The following is a 24647-nucleotide window of genomic DNA, read 5'->3' as shown; positions in this document are numbered from 1 at the left end:
TAATACAGGCACAAAAGTATCCATTACTAAGAAATATTCCCACTTTCCTGTATTCCTTGTTTTTCCCTCCTACATTTTTCTTTGCCACCCTTCACTCAGCTTCCACATCTATTTCTGTATTCTCTGCTGCTGTGTCATATTCGTACTTTTCCATTACTTTATCCATCTCTCCTTACTTCTCTTACTTTCTCCTGAATTTATCAACTACTTTATCATTTTAGATGAGGTTTCAACAGATATTCTTTTCACTCTTGAGATTACCTCAGAATCTACTGCCACTCTACTCCACACCTTTGCTATCAAAGCTGGTTGGTTTGTGTCTTGCAAAAGGACTGTATTCCATTTACTTTCTGAAATTCTAGATGTTGGATGCTGGAAACAGTGAAATCAAATAGCTTTGAACTCCACCTTTTAACTTGGGCTTCCTATTTCTGTGTTTTCTTAGCTACGTGACACTTTCTTGGTAAAAAATTGAATACTTAGCATATATGATAATCTGAACACAAGAAATTAAACATTTACCTTATATGAAGTATCCTGGTGGACACATGGGGGTCCTCGTGGACACCAAGTTGAATATAAGCCAACAATGTGCCCTTGCAACAAAAAGGCTGTTTTCCTGGGCTGTATTAGGAAGAGTCGAGGGAGGTGATCCTTCCTCTCTGTTCAGCACTGGTGAGACACATCTGAAGTGCTGGGTCTAGTTCTGAGCTCCCCAGTGCAAGAAAGACATGGAGATACTGGAGAGAGTACAGCAAAAGGCCACGAAGATGGTTAAGGGACTGGACCATCTCTTATATAAAGAGCTGGGACTGTTCAACTTGGAGAATACCTGAAGGGAGGGTGCAACGAAGATGCAGCCAGGCTCTTTTCAGTGATGCCCAGTGACAGGGCAAGAGGCAATAGCTACAGAGAGACATGAAGTTCCATCTAAACACCTGGAAATACTTTTTCATTGTGAGGGTGACTGAGCACCCGCCCAAGTTGCCCAGAGAGTTTATGGTGTCTCCCTCCTTGGAGATATTCAAAAGCCATCTGGACACAACCCTGGGCAACCTGCTCTAGGAGTCCCTGCTTGAACAACAGGGTTTGGACAAGATGACCTCTAGGGGTCCCTTCCACCTTCAACCATTCTGTGAATCCGCGATATAGCGGAGGGTGAAAAAAATAGACAAAAGCAACAAAGCATTTTTGATTGCAGATCATATGCAGAGTAGTACACCATTACAAATACAGATTTTCCTGTATTTCCTCTATGTGCATACTATCCAGGTGTGATCATTGCAATCAGTTATACTAGAAACTACGTCACCATTTCAGGATAAGGAAAGAGGCTTAGGTACATAAGGATGAAGGCTAGTGATGCAAAGCAGACAACATTGTGTAGCATGAAGCATCACACTTTATTTGCTTAGCAGCACAGAATCACAGAATTTTAGGGGCTGGAGGGCTTTCCATGGGATCACAGCTTCCTTCAGAGCACATCCACCTCCTCCAGCACGGAATCCTCCACAGGCTGCAGAAGGATATCTGCTCCACCATGGACATCCGTGGGCTGCAGAGGGACAACCTGTGTCCCCATAGACTTCACCATGGGCTGCAGGGGAAATCTGTGCTCTGGCACCTGGAGCACCTCCTCCCCCTCCTTCTACACTGATCTGTTTTCTCTCACTCCTCTCTGCAAGCTTCTACTGTGCAGCAGTTTTTACCCCTTCATAAATATGTTATCACAGAGACCCTACCAACATCAGTGATGGCTCAACTTTGGCCAGAAATGAATGGGTCCATCTGGGAGCTGTCTGAAACTTGTTCTATCTGACCTGGGGGTGGCTCCAGGTGTCTTCTCACAGAAACCTCGTCTCCAGCCCCCTGCTACCAAAACCTTGTCACATAAACCCGGTACATCCCTTACTCAGGCCAGCATCTACCATAATGTTTTGATCTATAGTAAGAACTCATAGGTATTAGAACATTTCAACAGGAATATTTATAAATGTAGTATGGCGCTGATTATTCTAGGTGGAATCAGGCTTGGTAAAACATGTTTGTTGTCTTTGTGATATTATACCATTATATTACCCAGAAAGCTCTGCAAAATTGATGGTGAGAGGTGAATGGATGCAAGCTTTATATTGAATAAATGAACTATATATGTTAGATTCATATACAGAGTTTCCAACTGAATGTAGCTGCCGTTTGCTTGCAGTGCTTACTTCTCTGAATTTTTGACTGCTCACGAAGATGAGCTGTGCTGGTTAACACAGTGTTAAGAACATTCTCAACTGTAGCTTAAATAGTTCTGTGAGGATAAATAGTCCCTGGAAGATGTCCAAATTTAGAGCAGTAGCTGGTAATTTTCTTACTTATAATTGAAGGTGTGTGAATTATAAAAGGGAAAAATGTTTGCAAACATATCTTTGAATTTTATAATGAATTTTGCTCTCTATGCACACTCTATTACTTGCCATATGTGAAAAATACCACTAGAATGGAAAGCTGTTTCTTTTGCCCCATTTATTCCTGAAACGAGATTCTCAGGTTCGGTACCCTCTATATGCAAGACAAATACATTTTATTTTCTGGCTTTGTGTAAAGCACAGGGAAAAGCTATAATGGGAGAAAGGAAAAAAAAAAAAAAATCCTCCTTTACTTGGATTGATTTTCTGAGAAAGTTTTCAAATGCTGTTGCCTTTTATGTGTATAAGACGTAGTGCAACCTGGCTATGGTTTTACCTGCAGCCTCTAATTGATGTGTTAACAGAAGTGAAGGTAATAAATGAAGATAATATATGATTTATGATAAGTCCGTCATCTGGATTCTACAACATTAATAGTTTCTGAATATTCAAATAATAGCTTTCTGTTACCTGAGGTAATATTTTGGTTTGAGTTTTTCTGGGTTATGTTAGTATCTTTTTTTTCTTTCACCTTGTTCTTTCATTCTTTTTTTTTTTTTTTAAATATATTTTATTTAAAAGAACAAAAATGTCATTTGGAAGTAATTCACACACTTTGGCATAATAAATTAGTGACCACATTTAAGCTGGGGATATTTTTTAAGTAAATTTAGTCTTTCTAAAATACACTTATTTTGTGCTTAACTATCTTTTCAGGCATTTAAGTACTCTGATATTTGGCAGATTAATACTTTCTAAATTTATTTTCTTAATGCTAAGACTTTGATCCTACATGAATTTTCTTAAAATTGTTCAATTATATTTATTTTTTGAAAGAGTCAATTATGTGATGTGATGAAAGGCTAGCAAACTGTCTGCAGATTGCAGCCTTTAGAATATTAATAACCTGGTCTTTTGCCAGTTCTTATTAAGTAGTGAAAAATACTGACAGGAAAAGGTGATAATACTTTAGAGGAGTGGTAGGTTCATGGTTTTATCACTTCTTATGAATGGCTTGTTTATAATATATCCTTGTTCATGTTTCAAGCACAGAGAGTAGGTAGACAAGTAATTTTTGGACTCCAGGACAGACAATAAAGGTGTGAATACCAAGCAGCGACTGAATCTACTTGGAAACTAGCTTTACCATTCAACTTAGTGTTCTTCATGCTTCATTGGCATTTAACAAGAACAGACTGTCAAAATATTGTATGTGATGTGGTAACTCAGACTCTTGGTGTGCTGAGTTTTTGGAGTGGTGAATATATTGCTCTCAAAAAATAACGTTACATGCATCAGAGATTCTTTCTTAGCTTGTCCGTAAGAGTAGGAATTTCTATAACAGCCAAGCAATTTTTTTTTGAAATATTAGAAATGTAAGGGGACGAGAGAAGCAGACTTTTACAAAGTAGAAATCCAGCCCATTATTTTATGTGTTTCCAGTGTAGTTCTGCTGATTTTATTTGTGCAACTCTTAAGCATCTAAGCCACTAAGCTGCCACTAAGCATCTCAAGCACCTAAGTTGCTCCTATAAGCACTTTCTCCATCATATATGTACAAATTATTTGTGTAGCCTTAAAACTCAAGGGCAGAACAGTGGAAACAAGCTAGTTGTCTGGATTTATGGCTTCAGTGTGGGTTTTCTTAGTTTTTGGTTTTGTTATGTTTTCTTTTTTAAATAAATATATTTCATATTTTTTAGTCATCTGAAATTCATAATCTCTTTAGTCTTAATATGTGTTCAATATTATCACATAATTTCAAAACATTTCTGTTCTCTAAATGCTGCTTCTATTTATTCAATCACTGGGTGCAGACTTTTGGATTAAGCTTGAGAATACTTCAGGATTAAGCTTGAGGATATTGGCTGTTATATTTGTTTTGTAAATTGTAAATATCCTTTACTCAGTACTAAAACTGCCACATAAACCTTTCTGAATTCTAACGCACTTGATAGTTAAAATTAAGAAGACCAGAGGGGCCACTTTCAAGTTGCTTCAGGAGTGTACTAATATAGATTATCAGTAGAAGAAAAACTCACATAATTCAAAAAAATCTAAGATTTTTTTTTTTCTTTAAGAACGTGCTCAAATTTTCAGTATTTAATTCAATGGAATTATTGGAGATAGGCTTGCTTGTGACATACATTTTATTTTCAAACCACTGTAACATTCACTGTGTTTTGTGCCATTGCCACACTTCTATACTCCTTCTAGCGGATACACTAGGTATATTTCTAAAGCGATAGTAAGTTTTTAACTTGCAAAAGCCCTTCTTGCTTACTTTCTTTCTGTTTGAAGACTTTCCCCTTAACTAATAGTGACAAGACTCTTTGAATGTGTTTCTTTCTCCCTTGGATGTATCATAAACCAGTGAAATAACTAAGACAAAAGTACACAAATGAAGGTGGGTGTAGATGAGGTGATCGTCTAATGTAAACTTTTTTCTTCTGTGGGCAGTTTATAGAACTAGAATTTAAATTATACTTCTACGTGGATATAATAGAAAACTGATTAATTAGATGACTTCCAAGACCATGTGAGAGGTTATGTTTGTTTTAAATGGGAAGATATTTGGGTTTAGTACTACTTATAATTACTCTCTAAATGTAGAATGGTAACATAAAATATCACAAAACATACACTTGCACCACATGAAGTCCAACAGTAAGGATATTGTCGTCGTCTTCTTCTTCAAAAAATTATATTCACTCTAAAATTATCTGCAGCATCTAAACATAATTATTTTAGTAACAACAACGTAGAAAGAAAGAGGAAGTGTTTGTGTGTGTTATTTTTCTGTTTGGGAATAACTCAACAGGTATGCTATATTACTATTTGATGTTGACAAAGGACAGAGAAAAACCATGAAGCACAGTTAGTTCAGATCATAACCCACACCCATACAAGAAAGTTACATTTCTTTAAAGTATTTACTAGGCTTCTCTGCCCCTGGTCTTGTTTTATTTTGACTAAGACCATATTTATTTACTCCATGTCATGCAGTATCTATTTTCATGCAGTTTTGAAAAAACAGTGGTTCTAGCAGAATGAAACTTCATGACAGTTACAGATTTATGCTAATTTCAGGAAATCAAGAAGGTATGCAAGAGAAATTAAGCTAATAAAATACCTTATTCCATTCTACCCCAGAATGAAAACTGACCTGCAAACCTCAAGTTATGGTTGAAACAATCTCAGAGTTTAGTGTTGCCTTTAAGTAAATTATTGCATAATTTAATAAGAAAGCAAGCTCTAAGATGTGCTTTTCACAACATCGAGATTCTGAATTCTTTCACTGGAATAATTCTTGCTATAGCAGATTTCTGTCCTGACTATACTGTCATGGTTATATTATGTTGTCTTCTAAAATGTGTACCTAGTATTGCTTTTATGTTGATTCAATAGCAGTGGCTCAGAGAGAGTTCAGTGGTTGTTTTTGCATTTTTGGGTTTGTGTGTGTGTGTGTGTGTGTGTGAGACAAGATGAAGGAACCTCCACAGCCTTAAAAATTTTAATCATATCTATTTATTTCTATACTCAATAGTATGGGGAGAAAAAATGTATTATCTGCTCATGAGAAGATTCTCTCCTTTCTTTAGATCACCTACTATTAGCAAATACTATCTAATCTCAGGTGAGGTGATAACTATAATTTGGATAAAAGCCATAATTTGAAGGCTAATAGGAAAAAATCCTATAACTTGAGGCCAATTTCTTATTATATTGGTAATTTTAGAGTAGTCTCAAATGAATCGAGAATGATTAAATGTAGTTCCTTGCTGCTCCAAACATTGATGAATGACCTCCATGATGACAGGTTCTTTATTATTTTCTTTCTTTCCTTGCTTAAGGCAGGCAAATGTTCTTCATTCCTTTTTCCATAAAAGTATACCTTTGATGGAGTAGTTGGTGAAATGATATTCGGATCTAAGATTATAATGAGTACTAAGTACCAGATGAGGAAGTTGACAAATATTCCTAGGAAGGAAGGAAGGAAGGAAGGAAGGAAGGAAGGAAGGAAGGAAGGAAAGAAAAGAGATTTAAAATTATTATAATACAGTTTACATAGTGTAGTGATGTTCTTTTATGAATATCTCAGGAAATCATGAAACATGTAAAGAGCAGCTCACAGGGAAGGTAATGTTTTCTAATATTAGACAATGAAATCAGAGGAAGATCCAAAAACTGAAAATAACTGCCTAACAGGTTTAGGAAGTGTTTGTATACTCAAAAGTATCTCTATTAACAACAGTTCTAGTTTAATAGAAGGTACAACTTATCTCAAGTCTTGCTTACTTTAAATAAATAATTTGCCATATAGGAACTTAATCAGGCTTTTATATACCTGAAATAGAACACATTTTTACTTAAGCAGTTATTGCCAGTGAAGCGTTTACACTTACTATAGTAAAGGAGATAAAAATAATGCAACAATTTTGCAACAATTTTGTGACTTTCCAACCTAAGAAGTGCCAGGATAATGATGTGGATATGTGGATATACTATTTCATTCAGAGTGCAGAAATGCAAAAATACACAGGTTTTACTACTATTCACTATAACTTGCAAAGGCATTGTTTTTCTCTGTTTCTGGAGCTGGTTTAATTTTTCGCTCAGAAACACCTGAGACAGTTTTGTTAAGTCTTTCAAATTAAATTTCAGTTTTAGGTTTCATCCAGGATTGAAAGGAGTTATATAAAAGGATGAGTGAGGAAAAAAAAAAAATTATAAATGGACAAAATATGTGACAAGATAAAAAAAAAGTAAATACAAAAAACCAATGCAGTGATGTCAGACTAACTTTATTGAGCACATGTGGTGTGAGAGGGAGAAGAGAGAAAGGACTAAAATGAAAAAGGAGAAGGTTAACATTTTCTAGCTATTTTGGCCATAATTTCTTAGAGCTTCAGGAGAAGGATCTGTGGTGACAAGACGTTCAGGTGATGAGCATAGATATGTCCTTGGGAGAGAATTCTATGACAGTTGCTACATTTCTGTCTGATATGTAATTTCCACTAATGAAGGATTATAACTGATCACTAATGTAAGGAAAGAAAGCCAGAGAGAACCTTAACCTCATCTGTTTCCATCCCCTTTGAGACTGTTTCTATGAGAAATACCAGCATGTGTCAAACTTCACATGGTAATTATAAATTGCAATTCAGGAGGCTGAGTCAGCAAAAGGGGCTTTTAGTGCAGTTTTCATACTTAATGTTTTGTGAAAAGCAAAACACACTCTGCCGTGACTACCTTAATAAAGACAGGTCATGTCTTTCTGAATTGCATTTTCCCTTGACAAATGCAAATGCTGCTTTCATCCCAACACGAAGCTCTTACATCAAGCCAAGAAATTGTTAATATAATTGAAATCTTAAGAGTCTAATCAAAGTGTTATTAGTACAGATTAAATTATTACAGGAAAAAAATGAAAAATAAGAAATAAAGAATACCACTATTACAGTCTCAATAATAAAGTCTCAGTAATGATGCAGTTAAAGTTGTTGTGTACACACATCCAGTTTCTACTTCTTTTTTCATTATTCCCCTGCCCACTGGGATCTTAAAGTTGATGATTTCTGTCTGCTGGGGTGGGGTACGTCAATTCATCAAAATCCTGCATACTACCTAAAGGGAGTTTAATATTGATATCCTCCTCCTTCTTCTAGAAAATTATTTGGGGAAATTTTAGCATTCTTGATAAAATACATCTTTCTCTTTCTTCATTGGTTCATCACCTACAGAGCATTTTATGTATGTTAAATTCTTTTACTTTGTTCTTGGTGATAACCCTAAACCCACTTTTTTACAGCTCCAGGTCTGCATTTGTTTAACTGACCATGGGTGAGCTGTTCATAGATGTGGGACCTCCAGTGACAGGCCTGTGACCTGTCCCTTTTGATCCTCTCTGCCACATCCTGTATCTCCACTTCTCAGCACCTCTGCTGTTGTACCAGGTCTGTGTCTCTGCCCTGTATCGTTATGCTAGTTGTAAGTATCTCGCTCTGCACAGAATAACAAGTTATCTTATCTATCTTAACTATCTATATAAAAACTGCAGTGGAACAGCACGAAACAAAACAAACTAGGCATCGCCTGGCATGATGATAATTAGAAAATTATCTATAGTTAGAAAAATTACTGTTTTAGTCCAAGTAAAGAAAAATTGCTGACAGTTCAAGACAATTTCAAAGACAAACCTTACAAGTCTTCATCCTGAGGTCTTGCAAACTCATCGTAACGCCCATAGCCTCTTAAAAGTAATGGCAATACTGTACCTTGTTTTATAGGTTATTCTTACTTGTTTCAGGTTTTACAAGGTTCTTGTTTGGGTTTTCATAAGTAAAGACGATTATGAATACAATGAGATAGTTTTTTTTGCAATGAGAAACAGTTTGTTTCTTGAATAAAATGCCCTCTTCCCTGTTTCAGAGCAGGTCAGAATGTAAATCTTTCTTGCCTGTCCATCAAAAGTATTGCTGATGAAAGATGCGGTTGCACTAAAAACAATTTCTTCAGGCTTGGTTTGTTGTATAGATTGTGCTTAAATGAAGGGATGTAGTGTGTTTGAAAGGGATTGGTTCAGTGACTTTTAAGTTTTGAGAAAATACAATTTCAGTGTATCTGAGAAAAGAATTTGTTATCCTTTTTACCATGTACATGTTGATGCTTTGCAGATCAGGATACTGGAGTACTAACTTTTTCCTTTAAGTTCTTTAAAATGGTTCAAAAGAAATGTAAAGTTGAGAATTATGTTTAGACTTTTTTGTATCGTGTTTAATAATACATAGTAATAATGTGCTTCCTATGCATAGGCTGCATAAAGCATAAACTTTGCAGAGAGGCAGTGACACTTTATGTTAGTTTTACGTCATAAACAATATATTTCTTCAAGGTCTGATGTATCCGTACTTTCAATTAGAAAAACAGGAGCTTTGTGCACACAGCAGATATGAGGTTATTACAAACAAGCATCTAAACATACTACTGTATATTCAATTTCCTTGTTACCAAAGCCTTTACACATCTAACTGTGCAAATCCAAGAGAACACAGTATATGAACTCCTACACTTCAAAATGAATTCTGCTAAGAAGAGTAATTTGACACATTCCTCCATTTCAGAATTGCACTAAAATCTACCATTTTGTTTTTTCTCCTTCAGGCATATTTAAGAGGTTATTAAACCTTAGGAAAGACCATACTCGGACCACTTGGATTCATTTTGCTACCAAATAAACCACCGTATTTCCAGAATTATATTCATACTAATCCAAATTTACTTGGAGAACAGAAATAGTATTCTCCCTTTTCCATTACTGATGTTTCAGTGGAGAATTGAAAAAAGATAAATTCAGCAAAATTTAACAGAAAATTTGAATGGTAATTAACAATCTCACGCTCTTTCAAATACATAGAAGGGCATATTCAGCAGTAACCTATAATGTTAACAGAAAACAAGGAGTCATTAAAAATATATTTATGAGATATTCTACTTTCAAGACATTTTTAAAACAGAGAAGTACTACATCTGCTGCCATTCCTGGGCTCATTAAGCTGCCAGAAGTTTCTAACTATCATAACTTTAGATAGATTACCTTCATTATGCATCAAACAACATTCGATTCTCAAAGTAACATTTTATGGCACTATACAAGAGTAGTACTGCAGTATATTGAAATTTGGGGAATGGTGTGACAAAAATGGTAGAATCTCAAAAAAAAAGAATCCCATCTAAGGGTGGAAATTAATTCTTAAACTCATAGATTTCTATGCCCAAATTTGAATTATTTCAGATCTCATATTTTTTTCTAATCTGCTCTAAAACCTAGACACTCTTTTGAAATGTACGAGTGCACTCTTTTGAAATTTTTTTCAAAAAATGCTATTTTTTATAAAATTCAGGGATTCATTGGTTTAAGTTTTGGTTTTGAAACTTCTGCTTAAAAGAGAGAAATTAATTGCTAAATTTGCTTGAGGAAAATTTACTTCAACAAAAGGTAGTTAGTTTATAACGTAGTTTATAATGGGGGAAAAATTCTTTGGAAGTGGTCTGTTAAAAAGGAGAGAAAGGCAAGTATATGGTTCTATTGACATATGTTTAATCTGTTTAAGTAGGATTCTACAAACTTACACAGGAATCAGCCTGATTTTTTGGTGAAAAAAACTCATGGAACTCAATCATGACGTTTGCAAATTAAAGGTGCTGGATTTTTCTTCTTGACTACAATAAAAATTGTACCTTTGTATCTTGCACAGCTCTAACTACAACCTCTTCATGAGGCCTGTGACTTTTGACCTTTAGTCTGCAGTACAAATATAATGATTGTTAAGGGGGGAAAAAAGTTTAGCAAAACATAATCACTCCCTACCACCACTCAAGTTCAGCCCGAGTCATTTAAAATAGTGCACATGCCTCATTACTAAATATTTTTTTTATATGCTTTTAGCAAACCTTGACCTCTGTGGAAGAATTGTCATGTATGGGAAAAAATAAAATTCAGCATAAAGTTTCCATTTTATTTGGACTTACTCATTTCAGTGTAATTAACTGAAGTTGGCAGCTTCTTTTTTTTTTTTTTTTTTTTTTTTTTTTTGCATTTGGGGCACATCTGGGAACTTTTAAGACCTTCCTAAGGAGAAACAATAAATTGGGTTGATTGCTATACAGTTTTGTCTACGTCATAATTTTTGCACAAATAAAAAGTTTTGACACTAAATTTAATTCCATTTATTTGTCAAATGTATGGATGACTCTGATGGTTAACGAAATTTAATCCAAGTAGTATGACAGAGCTGGACAATTACTAAATTAATCTTTAAAATCTCACGGAGGGCAAAGTTCCCAGATTTTCATGCTGTCTTTTTCTGCATTCACCGCCTCTTCTTCAAAGTTAGACTGCAAGTGAACTCTGTTTTTTCCTCTGTAATAACGCTTAATTTTATGTGCTTTAGTTTGATTAAATTTTCAAAGCCTATTTCAAGCCAATGCTTGCTATTGCTTTTGTGTTGTACTTATCATTAACTGTTTCATAGATGGTCATTAAACCAAGATTTACCAATGAAATCTAAGAATTTAAGTGACTAATAAGTTCAGAAAAGTAAGCAGATATCTAAGACACAGGCAGAATTTAAATTTCTGTTCTCAAAAATGGTAACCTTGAAAAATACTATTGAGCTGTGTGAATTTGCTTATTATCCAATTCATCTTACATTCAGAGCTCCCCTGACAAATCATAGAATCACAGAATAATAGAATAGTTTGTGTTGGAAAGGACGTTTAAAGGTCATCTAGTCCAACCCCTCTGCAATGAGCAGGAACACTTTCAAATAGATCAGGTTCTTCAGAGGCCCATCCAACCTGACCTTGAATGTTTCCAGGGATGGGGCATCTACTACCTCTCTGGGCAACCTGTTCCACTGTCTCACCACCTTCAGCATAAAAATTTTCTTCCTTATATCTAGCCTGAATCTACCCTCTTTAAATTTAAAACAATTGCCCCTTGTCCTATCACTACAGGTCCTACTAAAAAGTCTGTCCCCATCTCTCTTATAACCTCCCTTTAAGTACTGAAAGCCCACAAAAAGGTGTCCTCAGAGCCTTCTCTTCTCCAGGCTGAACAACCCAAACTCTCTCAGCTGCTTTTTGTAGGGGGACATCCCTCTGATCATTTTTGTGGCCCTCCTCTGGACCCACCCCCAACAAGTCCATGTCTGTCTTGTACTGCTCTAACAAATCCTGTTAGGCTATTTTGTGCAACCTGACTATCATTCCAGTTTGAAGAGTAGTAAGTTGGGTCATCTTCAGCCGATCAGAGCACACAGTCATGAGACAGTGTTCCTCCACAGGTGCTTCCTCCAGGACTTGATCTCCCACATCTTCTAAAAACACATCCGACTTTTGCCAGCCAATTAAGACTTCTTCCAAAATGAAAACACAATATTTTCTTCCTTCTGAAACAGCAGCCAAGAGAAGAGTGCCGTCCTAGCAGTAGTATTTTCATTTTACTCAGTTTCAGATCCTTCCTATTTCTAAGGGAATTCAAATCCACAGCTTCTACCTCCCTGGAGATTATTCCAAACTCAGTGTTGCAAACAGTTCTGAAACAGAGAGATATTCTCTATCCCTGTTAAAATTGTGCTTTGGGGAATAAAAATAAATTGAGAATTGTTGGAAAAAATAGACAGCACACAGGCAGTGGCCAGATAAAGCGATTTTTGTGACACCATATCTAGGTCATAGCCCCAGACCTTTTTGTTCAAAAATGTTTAATACAAATACAGGAACATTATTTGAGGAAATGTAATTGGAAAACTCCCTCTAGGTTCAGCGTCTCAACCAGCACACTGCATTCTTGCTCTGGCTTCATCTTGCTCTCTTTTCCTCTCCTTGGTTAGTAAGTCTTTATTGTTTTCTATGCAATCATGTAGCTTCAATAGTGGAGAAAAAAACTCTGATGAGCTAGGTGAGAAAAGTGTGATCATTAAGGCAGAGAAATAGCCAGGCCAGTAAGAGAAGTGTATTTGAAACACCACAGGCTGAGGACAATGTCAGACTTGTCTTTCTACCTTTTTGCATGTGCATTCTAATGACTGGAAAATCATCTGTTGGAGACTGAAACATCACCTTTACACAGGAATTTTAAAAGAGAAAAGCTAACATGCTCTACCTCTTTAAGAAGTATTAGCCGGTGGGTATTGGTGGAACAATTTCCCACTCCTTGCAGGGCTGTTGGGAGGTTTTAGGACTGATTCTATCTCAAAAACAAGTCTGCCTCTAACTATCTTTCTAGATTGCTCAGAACTACTGTAAGTTACATCCTGTACTGACTGCTTAAGCCTTTCTTCTGAATCACTCATTCTGCTTGCACGCTCACCCAAAAAACTGATCACCCTTCACCTGACTGACTTTCAGCGACACCTAGAATTTATTTACATGGCAGGAGCAGACAGAACTAAGCTTAAGAATTCACTTTGGCCTTGAAAGCTTCACAATCACATGTGTATCATGATAACATTGAAAAGCTTTTTTATTACACTACACTGATGAATTGGTACTTTTCCTAGTACTTTTGTATGTAATACAGACATCGTATGTTCAGAAGCCCTGTGTTCCCCACCATTGCATATGTCTTAAATCATACAGGGAATTTTCCCTTTCTCCCTCGCCCTCTTGAATGTCATTGCCATAACTGCAGAAGCAAGCAGGGCTATTTCAAACTCCCAAATAATTCTTGGTCCCCAATGTTTTTCTTCGACCATTAAACTGTAATAATATTCTGGCTTAATTTTTTCACAATCAGAAGTGAAATGAAGAAGTTAATAAAATCTATTCAAAAATAGGAACTTAATTTGTAATGTAAAACATCTTGAAGGAAGACGTTGCATACAGATCTTACCAATTAGCTTATTACTATAAAAAGATTCCTACAATTAACAGAACACTGTACACTCTACCTACAAGCTCTGTGTAAAACTGTGTTGCCATGAGGAAATTTAATACCCTTTAACATGTCAATGGGACTATAAAATTAGAATCGAAATTCCCAGACTTTGAGCAAAGAAAAATAATAGTAAATATGGGAGAACACAGACAGCATGTGAAAGCGTTAAGCTCAAACCATGCTGAAAACTGATTGTATTTACCTACCTGATTTTCTGGCAGCCTCAGCCTCATTTCAGCATCACACAAGCCATTTCACACAGTCAAAATAAAATATTTTAAGAAGCCATCAATCCATTTGAATTTTCAGTTTATATCCTTTCTATGCAAATATACACCTCGTGATTATGTATAATGTATCCCAATAACCAGGACCTTTGGCCATTACTAGGAAAAGGTCACATCCTTTGTATTAAATGGACAGTGTGGGGTCTCAGGACCGCTTTGGGATTGCCTTGGTCTGAACTGGTCAATTTGGTTAAACAGTTGACTGATGACCAACTGACCACTGCTTCATCTGTTTTAGTGAAAATGCTGTAAATGTCACCCGTGGTAAAGGTGTGACCCACCAATGTAGTCACTGAAGAAATAAAAAATTTCTTTATATTGCTGTGGCTCGGGAGGCTATTGTGCAATTTCCAAACCATAACAGGGAACCAGCACAAAGGAGACAGACTCTGAGAATATATAAAAATAATCACAAATGAATCCCAGTCCTGGAGAGGTAGAAAGCCCCACCATGGACATCGTGCATCTCTGCAGATGGCTCTTGTAGACAGCTTCCTCCCCAGTTGGTGTGAAAACTGGCATCACTGACCTTTGGACCCAAATCTACACCGGTAAAACAGCATAACATCAAGAATAAAGGATAGATACTGGAAAATTGTCTTGCATGACAACTTTAAAGCTGCTATTAATGCAGCTCCTCTGTATTAGTCTGGGTGCTGAGAGGGAAGTATTACCTTAGCTGGACTGGAGATAAATGTGAGGTATTCTGTTTACCTGTCTTAAGGTTATAATTAAGCTGACAATTGTAATTTCCATGTATATATGATGTGTACTCTTTTGCCCACAACAGTATTTTCATAGAATCATAGAATCATAAAACGGTTAGAGTTGGAAGGGACCTTAAAGCTCATCGAGTTCCAACCCCCCTGCCATGGGCAGGGACACCTCCCACTAGAGCAGGTTGCTCAAAGCCCCATCCAGCCTGGCCTTAAACACTTCCAGGGATGGGGCAGCCACAACTTCTGCGGGCAACCTGTACCAGTACTTCACCACCCTCACCATAAAGAATTTCCTCCTAATATCTCATCTAAGTCTCCCCTCTTCCAATTTAAAACCATTACCCCTTGTCCTGTCACTACATTTCCTGACAAAGAGTCCCTCTCCGGCTCTCCTGTAGGCTCCCTTCAGATATTGGAAGGCTGCTATGAGGTCTCCCTGGAGCCTTCTCTTCTCCAGGTTGAACAACCCCAGCTGTCTCAGCCTGTTTTCATAGCAGAGGTGCTCCATCCCTCTGATCATCTTCATGGCCCTCCGCTGGACCCATTCCAACAGGTCCATGTCCTTCCTGTGTTGAGGACTCCAAAGCTGGACACAGTATTCCAGGTGGGGTCTCATGAGCGCAGAGTAGAGGGGTAGAATCACCTCCCGCGACCTGCTGGCCACACTTCTCTTGATGCAGCCCAGGATGCGGTTGGCTTTCTGGGCTGCCAGCGCACATTGCTGGCTCGTGTTGAGCTTCTCATCCACCAACACCCCCGAGTCCTTCTCCTCAGGGCTGCTCTCCAGCCATTCTCCACCCAACCTGTATTTGTGCCTGGGATTGCCACGTCCCAGGTGCAGGACCCTGCACTTGGCCTGGTTGAACTTCATGCGATTTGCACGAGCCCATCTCTCAAGCCTGTCCAGGTCCCTCTGGATGGCATCCCTTCCCTCCAGCATGTCAACCGTGCCAGCGAGCTTGGTGTCATCAGCAAACTTGCTGAGGGTGCACTCTATCCCACTGTCCATGACTCCGACAAAGATGTTGAACAGCACTGGTCCCAGTACTGACCCCTGAGGAACTCCACTCGTCACTGGCCGCCAATTGGACATTGAACCATTGACCACAACTCTTTGAGTGCAGCCATTCAGCCAGTTCCTTATCCACCGAGTGGTCCATCCATCGAACCCATGACTTTCCAATTTTGAGACCAGAATGTCATGTGGGACAGTGTCAAATGCTTTGCATAAGTCCAGGTAGATGTATGTGTATGTGTATGTATATGCATGTTTATAGATATGTATGTGTATATACCAATGAAACATTTGTCTCTCGTCATTCTTTAGGCATTTGCTGAAATCTACTGGTTTACCTTTAAATGCAATGTTAGGAACTCAGGCTTTTTCCTGTTGTTCTGACTCTACCATACCCCTCACCCGTCATCATTTTTAATGTTTTTTATCCACTTTCACAAATCCTTCTGTTGCAGGTGTTCATAAATCTGTTTGCACCCAGGATATATTCTTACCCCCTAAGCTTATTAACTTCTAGTCCCTACTTCCTAAACTTATGAGCTAACAGATTTTCCTTTCCTCCCACAAATCTATTTGCTTCAGCAATCCATATGGTTTTTTTTTCCTCCCGTGCTGAGGTAGAAATTCCCTGTTTCAGACAGATAATCTGCTAAATGTCTCTCAGGGAGCTACAAAGAAGGAAAGCAGACCAGTTTGCTTCCACAGTTGTGGGTAGCAAGAACTGGGGATAATAATGAAGCAGATCTTGCATTGCTTGGAGTTTAAGTTGATTAGCTGGGTTTTGAACATACTAGAAAAATCTCCAACAAGTTTTTTAAAATTATCTAGCCTTATAAATAGCAACACAGCACACTTCCTCTGGCTTATGCAAAAGCTGCCCCCAGCTTTTTAGAAAGGATGTGTTTGTCACGGAAGGAGTGGGGAGTGATCTTAATTTGTGTTCTTTTGTAATCAACTAGCAATTGAAAGGGTGACTCAAGCAACACCTTAGAGAACAACTTCGAGATTTCTGAGGGGAGATTTTTCTAGTGGCAATTTTCATTTTAAAGGTGGGAGTTTTGCAGGATTTTTCAAAGAATGAGAGGAAAATGAGGATGCGAGTTGCCAGTGGAAAAAAAAAAACCACAAAACAACCCAGAACAAGAGTTAGCTTGAGATGGTGTAAGGGTTTATGAATTTGGATTCACATGATACTATATGCTCATGATTACTCCAGTAAATATTGGTTTGGGACGTGAGGGATCAGCAGCTATACCTTTCAATAGAAGGACTGTGTGTTACTGGACACTTGAAAGAATATTTGAATAAAGGGGGAAACATCAGAAAATGCAAATCTGAAACTGAATAATAAGTCTACTCCCCCCATCAAGGTGGGGAGGGGAGATGTTCATCAGAACATCCTTTAACCACATTTATTTCACACTGTCACTGAGAGAGAGATCTTTTTGCAGACATTTTTAATATAAAAAGCAGCGATTCTATAGGAGGGAGAATAGAAGAGAAGAGACAGTGATTTGTGTTGCAATATGCCATCCTTGTGTGCTGTGAAGCAAGTTATTTCAGTTTCTTCCTTGTTTCAGAATGTAGGCCTATTAGATGCTAAAAATGGTAAGATTACCCTTTAAAAATCATTCATTATATGGTATCAAGGCTTGGAAGGGAGTCTAGGAAGAAAGTAGTGTACATTTCAATTTAAATGAGGTCCTATATTGTGATACTTATAAGAGAACCCACAGACAAATCCGGTTTTAATGAGCCCTTATACTATATAAGGAGGGAAAAACAGACAGATATATTTTTCAAATGAACTGTTAAATAGTGCATCTGACCAATGAGAGGAAGCAGAGAAAAGATAGATTCATTTCCTAAAATGAGCTTTGCAAGAGGAGAAAGCATAAGGCATAGGAAAAAAGGATTCATCTCGCCAAACTCTTTACTGTTCTTTCTTCCAAAGGTTCAAATGTTCACTATAGATGCATGACACTGCTGAGGATGATAAATAGTAGTTGTCCTTTATACCCATTATTATTTATTTGTTTTACAAAGGAAACCAGAAGATCTAATGAAGCATTTGGCCTTAAGGGAGCTGAGAGCTGTACTGTATGATGATAGGTAGCAGACAAAAGAAAAGTGTGAGGAAGTAAAGGAAGGCTTGGTAAGAGTAAAGTAATTCTGACTGGAACGCAATTGTACAGACAATATAAATACCATTCAATTAAAAGAATTAAAGATTTAAAAATTTATTTTAAGTCTGATTTATAACAAGTTTCTAAATGACCATCACCTTCCTTGTCCAGCTAAAATATCTTTGGTTCTTTTTACGTTTCAGTTTAATATGATAAAAGTTGTATTATAGTGAATGTATGGATGATTATTTCAAAGCAAGATAATTTAACTCTTTAATTTCAAGCCTACAAGCATTACATGCATTTCACTGTCATTAGCTTTGTTTTCTTCCAAAACTTAAGTAATAACAAGATCGATACAGTTCTGTGAAGCACTTTGATTTTACCAGAGCTTCATTTTCCAGAGGAAAATAGGTCTGACAGCATTTTCCTATCCACTTCTGTGAGAAAGTATTTTCTAGAAGCATTCTTTTGAAAGGTTCAAAGAAATAATTTGACACCTCACCTTACCAATGGAACCATAACTAACCTGCTTTAGAAAAAGCTCACCTTCTAATAGATGACTAAAAGAAAAAAATGGTAATCGGTTAAGCTTTTTCACAGGAGGGTACCAAATTAAGAACAGTCAGCAGTGAAAAAAGTATAAAGGATCTGCAAAGATTAAATGAAACACCAATAACAAGGTCAGGTATAACCCAGAGTTAAATTAAAGAGGTAAACAACTCCCTGGGCTTGTATTAAAACCAGATAGTGCTGTCTCTCTGCATAGCTAGTAGAAGTAATATACAGTTGCAGGTTAAGTGTGAAGTGTTCTAATCACAGACATATCAGTTCCTGACCTTGAAATCAAATGGCTGAATGAGGCAAAAAAATAAAAGTGATGTTAGATGAAAAAAATGTAGACAGGTAGTTAAAATAGACAATTTTAACATAGCTAGTAAGCCTGGTTTTAGCCCATAACAATCATAACTTGCCCAGCCTGGAATTTTCTGCCTATCCTGTAACCAAACTCCTCCTCTGAAGTACTGTTTGACTTCTCGTTCATGTTTGACTTCCTCATTTCAGAAGAGGTAAAATATTTCTTTCCACACACAGCAGTGAATTTTGGAACCTGCTTCCACCAGGGGTTGTGGAGACCAAGATTATCAGCAGGTTCAGAAAGACTAAACAAATTGGTAGACAAGTCCATTGTCTGGTAGTAAAAAGACTAGGTATAGGAAATAACTCACCAAGAGCTCTGGTACAACATCTGGAGGACCCCATGGAGAATGAGCTGCAGAAGATGTCTGGGTTTAATTGCTCTTACTAAATAGCACCACTTGCCACTGTCTGAAATAGATATAGTACCCTACTGTCTGCAAGAGGGAGCGAGGCTGACATAAACTATTGATCTGGCCCAATTAGGGAAGTTAATGTTCAATATTCCTAAGCATTGGTAAAACTGGGATAGCATATGTAAGGAAGTATCAACTCTTATTCTAACAGCACCTCATAGAGGTTTCTCACTACTTGGCATCTGAATTCAAAACACAATTAAAGAAAGTATGTTCAGAATAAAAATCAAATCTATTTTCACAATAATCATAGAATCATAGAATGGTTTGGGGTGGAAAGGACCTTAAAGATCATCCAGTTCCAACCCCCTGCCATGGGCAGGGACACCTCCCACCAGACCAGGTTGCTCAAAGCCCCATCCAGCCTGGCCTTGAACACCTCCAGGGATGGGGCATCCACAACTTCTCTGCGCAACCTGTTCCAGCGCCTCCAAACGGTATTGAAAATCAGGTGTAGACCACAAACATTTAAAGAGAGACGCAAAATTAGTATATTTCATATCTTTTCAACAGCAGTTTTACTAAGATTGCTATTCGATACCATCCTTGTGCAAAGCTAAGACAAATGTTTGGGTTTGAAAAGCTACTACGTACAGCGCTTTTCTCTGTGCCCAAGCTGTGGGCAACTCCTCTTTTGTGGCATTTGCAGAAAAGCCCAATATTCAAAGCACTTTGTAGTTAAAGGAAGAGCTTTTCCCTGTGCTTATAGCCCGTGTCCTGGACTGCCTGGTTCACTCCTGTGGAAATCCTGTGGCACGATTCATTTCTATACAACGTCAGTGTTTGAATCCTGGCAAGCTGAGGAGAGCACAGTCTTTCCACATACTCCAGTGGGAACTGTAAGCTTTTTAATCTGTAGACAACTTCAGTTGTTAAATTTTAAAAATTGTATGTTTTCTCAAAAGTTCAAAAGGTCATAGCCACAGTATGAGGCAAGGAGAGAGTCCTTAAAGTTGAGGGTCTTACTTATAATTTCTTCCCTTCTCATTTGTGCTATTTAAATGCAATTTTATTTACAAGATTAATAACCTTGTTGACTGAGCTTTTTAACACATACCAGGGCATAAAGACAGGCATCTAGGAATTAAGAGTACTTTGTCTTATTCTACCTTTGCATTGTAGTAAATGGCATGTTTTCATTGCACAAATATGGATTTCTGAATGAGTAAAATAATATTTTCCATTAATAAGGCAACATAAAAAAGTAAATCACCCACAAAATAGATATATTTATGACTATATATCCATACATAGCAGACATTGATTATGAGATATACTCATAATATTTATATTTTTAGATTGTATGTATTTCTACATGAATGATATAGAATGTCTTTATGGAGGATATGACTTCTGTTTTTCAGTCACAGAAATGTTGTCATTTGTGTATGAAAATTCCTCCAAAAGAAGTTCATTGGAACTCTTCCCAGTGAACACATTGCAGTGGCGTGTTCCACAATCTTCACTTTTTTAAAAGTAAAATGATGAATGTATTTTCCACATGTTTTTGAAGAAGATTAAGAGATTGCAATTTCATCTAAGTTCCTACGAATCTGTTGATTTTAGGTGGTTTTATACTTCCTACATATAGTATTTGAGACCCTCAGAACATTTACAGTATTTACTCTTGAAGCACTCTTGTGAGAAAAAGTGCTACTAATGTCATTCTAAAAATGAGACGAGTTAAGACACGAAAATGAGTTTGTTGTGTAGAACATGAAAGTTATTTAAGTAGTCTTGAAAATCAATATTTAAGTGACTCAGTCAGGGATGCAGTGAAAGACTGGCAGAAAAAAAATTAGTTCCAGAGTTTGAAAGCTGGGCCTAACACCCTCAATGCTGGAGTACCTTTCTAAATAAAGATATTAGATACATAGGAATAGTACTTTAAAGAGTCATAACTTCTTTTGAACAATTCTCATAAACAGCATCAGAAATATCAGGGGACTTAAAGTCTGCAAAAAGGAACAGGTGTCATGCAGTTAAGTACATAAATAAATTCATTGTGCTGAATGAATACACATGCTTTACACACGCTTCACATGAATAAAGGTCAGTCATGTACAGCATCTTTTAGATAAAGCAACCATCTAAATATTAATCTTTTGTCAAACATAGACCTATAGTTACTTTAATACCTACATTTGTAAAGTAAATCAGTGACTTAAGACATAATTCAGAATTTCTTTTAATGGGTTTACTTTGCTCCCACTGAGTTTTTGGGTTTGGGAAGAACAAGATTAAGCTTTTTAGGAAAATAATAATGAAAAAGTTTCAGGTTATGTCAGTTTTTAATGGGGAAATAATATCCTTCTGTGTAGTATTTAAGATTATATCATTTATCTTATGTTCCAAAGGACTGAACTTCTGTTTATAGTTCAGTAAGCAGAAAGCCATTCCTTACTTACACTTTTCTATATAATCCAATTGACATATACTTGTTAAAATATTAAGTGTGAAGTATTTAGGCCAGAATTAAATGCAGTAATAAGTAAGGGGATTTGCATAATATTGGGCACTGATGCCAGCTTTGAAATGCCAGCATCATTTTTCACAACTGAAAGCATGGTGCCTTTGCAAAGTATCATTTATTAAGACCAAACCACAGTTTCAATAAAGCATTAGCATTTCCTGCATAGAATAGCCCTTGGGCAGCATTCTGAAGTAATAGTGAATTGCTATTCTAATCCACAATGGAACATTTTAATAAGTGTGATAAATGACTCACAAAGGGCTTCAGGTTTCAACGTCAGTAGAATTAGAATCAGGCAAAGTCTGGGTCTGGGTGATAGATGTAGAGGATTTTTGTGGTAAACAGTTTGCAATGTCAGGACAATACCAGCTTATTGAACTTTCAGAGGCTAAATTCCTGTTCATTTGTCACCTTGTTGCCAGCAGACATAGATGGACGTAGAGTAATAGACTTACATTCTTTATCAGCTGATATATTTCTGTAACTCCTGGACCACTTAAAAAAAAAGATCAGAAAAGGAAACATTTAACAAATAAGAGAAAAAAAATCAAAAGACTAAATAAAACCAGAAGTGCTTTAAATTAAAAAAAAAAATACAGATAGTGTTGAATCTTTTATTCCTCGAAACTTTTTGATCTTGTAAGCACAGAGGAAAAACAATTCCTGGTACAGCTAATACTCCCACTAAACCACTCTGCTTTTTACAATAGTTTCAAACTTCTGTGAAATGAGTCTTTTTTGTTTGTTTTCAAGCAAAAAGAAGGAATTAGATGATCACAATATTTGTCGGGTTTTGAACAGTTCTAATATTTCCTGTTGAAGAATCAGGAAGAAACTTTCTGTTTTTCTGATGCTTTCCCTCTTGTGTCATACCAATATTAGAGGCAATAATATTAGGATTTCAAACATAAAAGGCAAGAGAATGAAAAACAAAAAGCTACTTACCTATGAATAGAGCAGCAGTGTGATTGGATTTTACAAGTTTGGATAATACATTGATGGTAGATCCATCTCACCTAACTTTCACTATCTAAAACTTTATTGTTGAGTGTGAATTAGTTGCTCAGGCTCCCGCTGTAATTATGCGAAAGAGCAGGAACAGCAGTTCATCTTCCGTTTTTAACATTTCCTCTAAAAGTGACTTCTTCTCTCCCTGCACCACACAGGAGGCCCCTCTTAGTCTCAGTGCCTAAATTTACGGGGTAAAGATTGGTGAGAAGAATCCTTTTAGGAGAAAAATTTCTGTTACTGTTGTATTCCTTGGTTAGGATATTATCTTTCTGTAGCAGCAAGAAGGATAAACTAATATAGTTTTTTTCTCACTACAATGATGGAACTCATAGTCTTTTAAATGACTGTTAAAATACTCACTGACTCCAGTGGTGGGGATTCAGTACTTGTGGAAAACAGTTTTATTAAACTTATCTTTGGTTGAACTAGTCTTGAAATACTTAGAATCAAATCCTACAATATTTCATATTATTGATCTATTTATTTCTTTATTGCTTTACATCATGTGTGGTAATTTAAATTATGCAGAGGATGTCAAGGACAAGAAGAAGAGCCTCTGCTGCTACGTTGGTAGTGAAAGGTTAAGCAAATAATGTTTTAAACCAGTTTCTGAATTGGATGAGTGATTTAGTAACAATGGATGAAGGTAAGGCTGAGGTAGTTGATGCTTTTTCTGCCTCAGCCTTCACCAAAGTCTCCTGGGCTCTATGGCACCTGTGAGAGCACGTTTAGAGTATTCCATCCAGCTTTGGACCATCCAGTGCAGGAAAGACACTGATAAATTGGGGTGAATTCAGCAGAGAGCTGCAAGCTGGGCAGGAGCTGGAGCACTTATCCTGTAAGGACAGGCCGAGGGACCTGGACTTGTTCAGCCTGGAGAAGAAAAGGCTTTGGGGGGACCTAAAAACAGCCAACCAGCACCTACGGAGAGATGATTTGCACCAGGAGGTCCTGTTACGTTATGATTCTAGTAAGAAACACTCATACTGTGAAAAAAAACACTCATACATTGAAAAGGACTCCAACCCATGCTCACCATGCCATGCAGATCCCATCCATAGTAGAGATTCCCTCCTTTCCATCATTCAGGTTATTACAGGATTTTCTTACAAGGAGAGAACTCTGCTAATCATTTCTACAACCAAAATAGAAACAATGCTCTCATGAGAGCTTCTTGCTGCACTTTCAGATAAAGGCAAGGCTATGTGGGTGCTGTAATCACCGGTACTCAGCACAGGCCTGGACATACTTGGTTTAACTCTACTGCAGTCACTAACCCCTTAATGTACCCTGGTCTTCCAGTCAGCATCACTGCAGGGGTCATCAAGAAGACAAAAACAGGCTCTTCGGTGATGGATGGTGTGAGAATGAGAGACAACAGGCACAAACTGAGATTCAGACTGGATATATATGAAAAACTGGATATATATGAAAATATATATGAAAGACGATATATATGAAAACTGAGGACAGTCAAGCAGTGGAACAGGCTGTGCTGAGATGTTGTGCAGTCTTCAGGCCTCAGGGGTTGAAAACGTGACTGAATCACAGCCTGAATAGTCTGGTCTGACTTCAAAGTTGAACTAGAGACTTCCTGAGGTCCTTCCAATCGGAGTTCTCCAATGATATTATGAACCTGTGCACATGGTTGAATGTGCATGATTCTGTTTAGGCATTTTGCTCGTATTTTCCTTCACATTGAAGACGTAAACACATCTGTGGAAGAAGTAAAAAAAATAACCTGAATAAATTTACACATAAGGAAACCCTCTGAATACATAAAAAACATTGGTGATAATTCTTGTTTTGAGTTTATCTTTCTAAATTGCATATATAGAAATGA

The sequence above is a fragment of the Numenius arquata genome, chromosome 5 (genome assembly GCF_964106895.1).
Source record: "Numenius arquata chromosome 5, bNumArq3.hap1.1, whole genome shotgun sequence".
Taxonomy (NCBI): Eukaryota; Metazoa; Chordata; class Aves; order Charadriiformes; family Scolopacidae; genus Numenius; species Numenius arquata.
The sequence above is the reverse complement of the archived record's forward strand: the minus strand, read 5'-3'. Positions refer to the sequence as shown.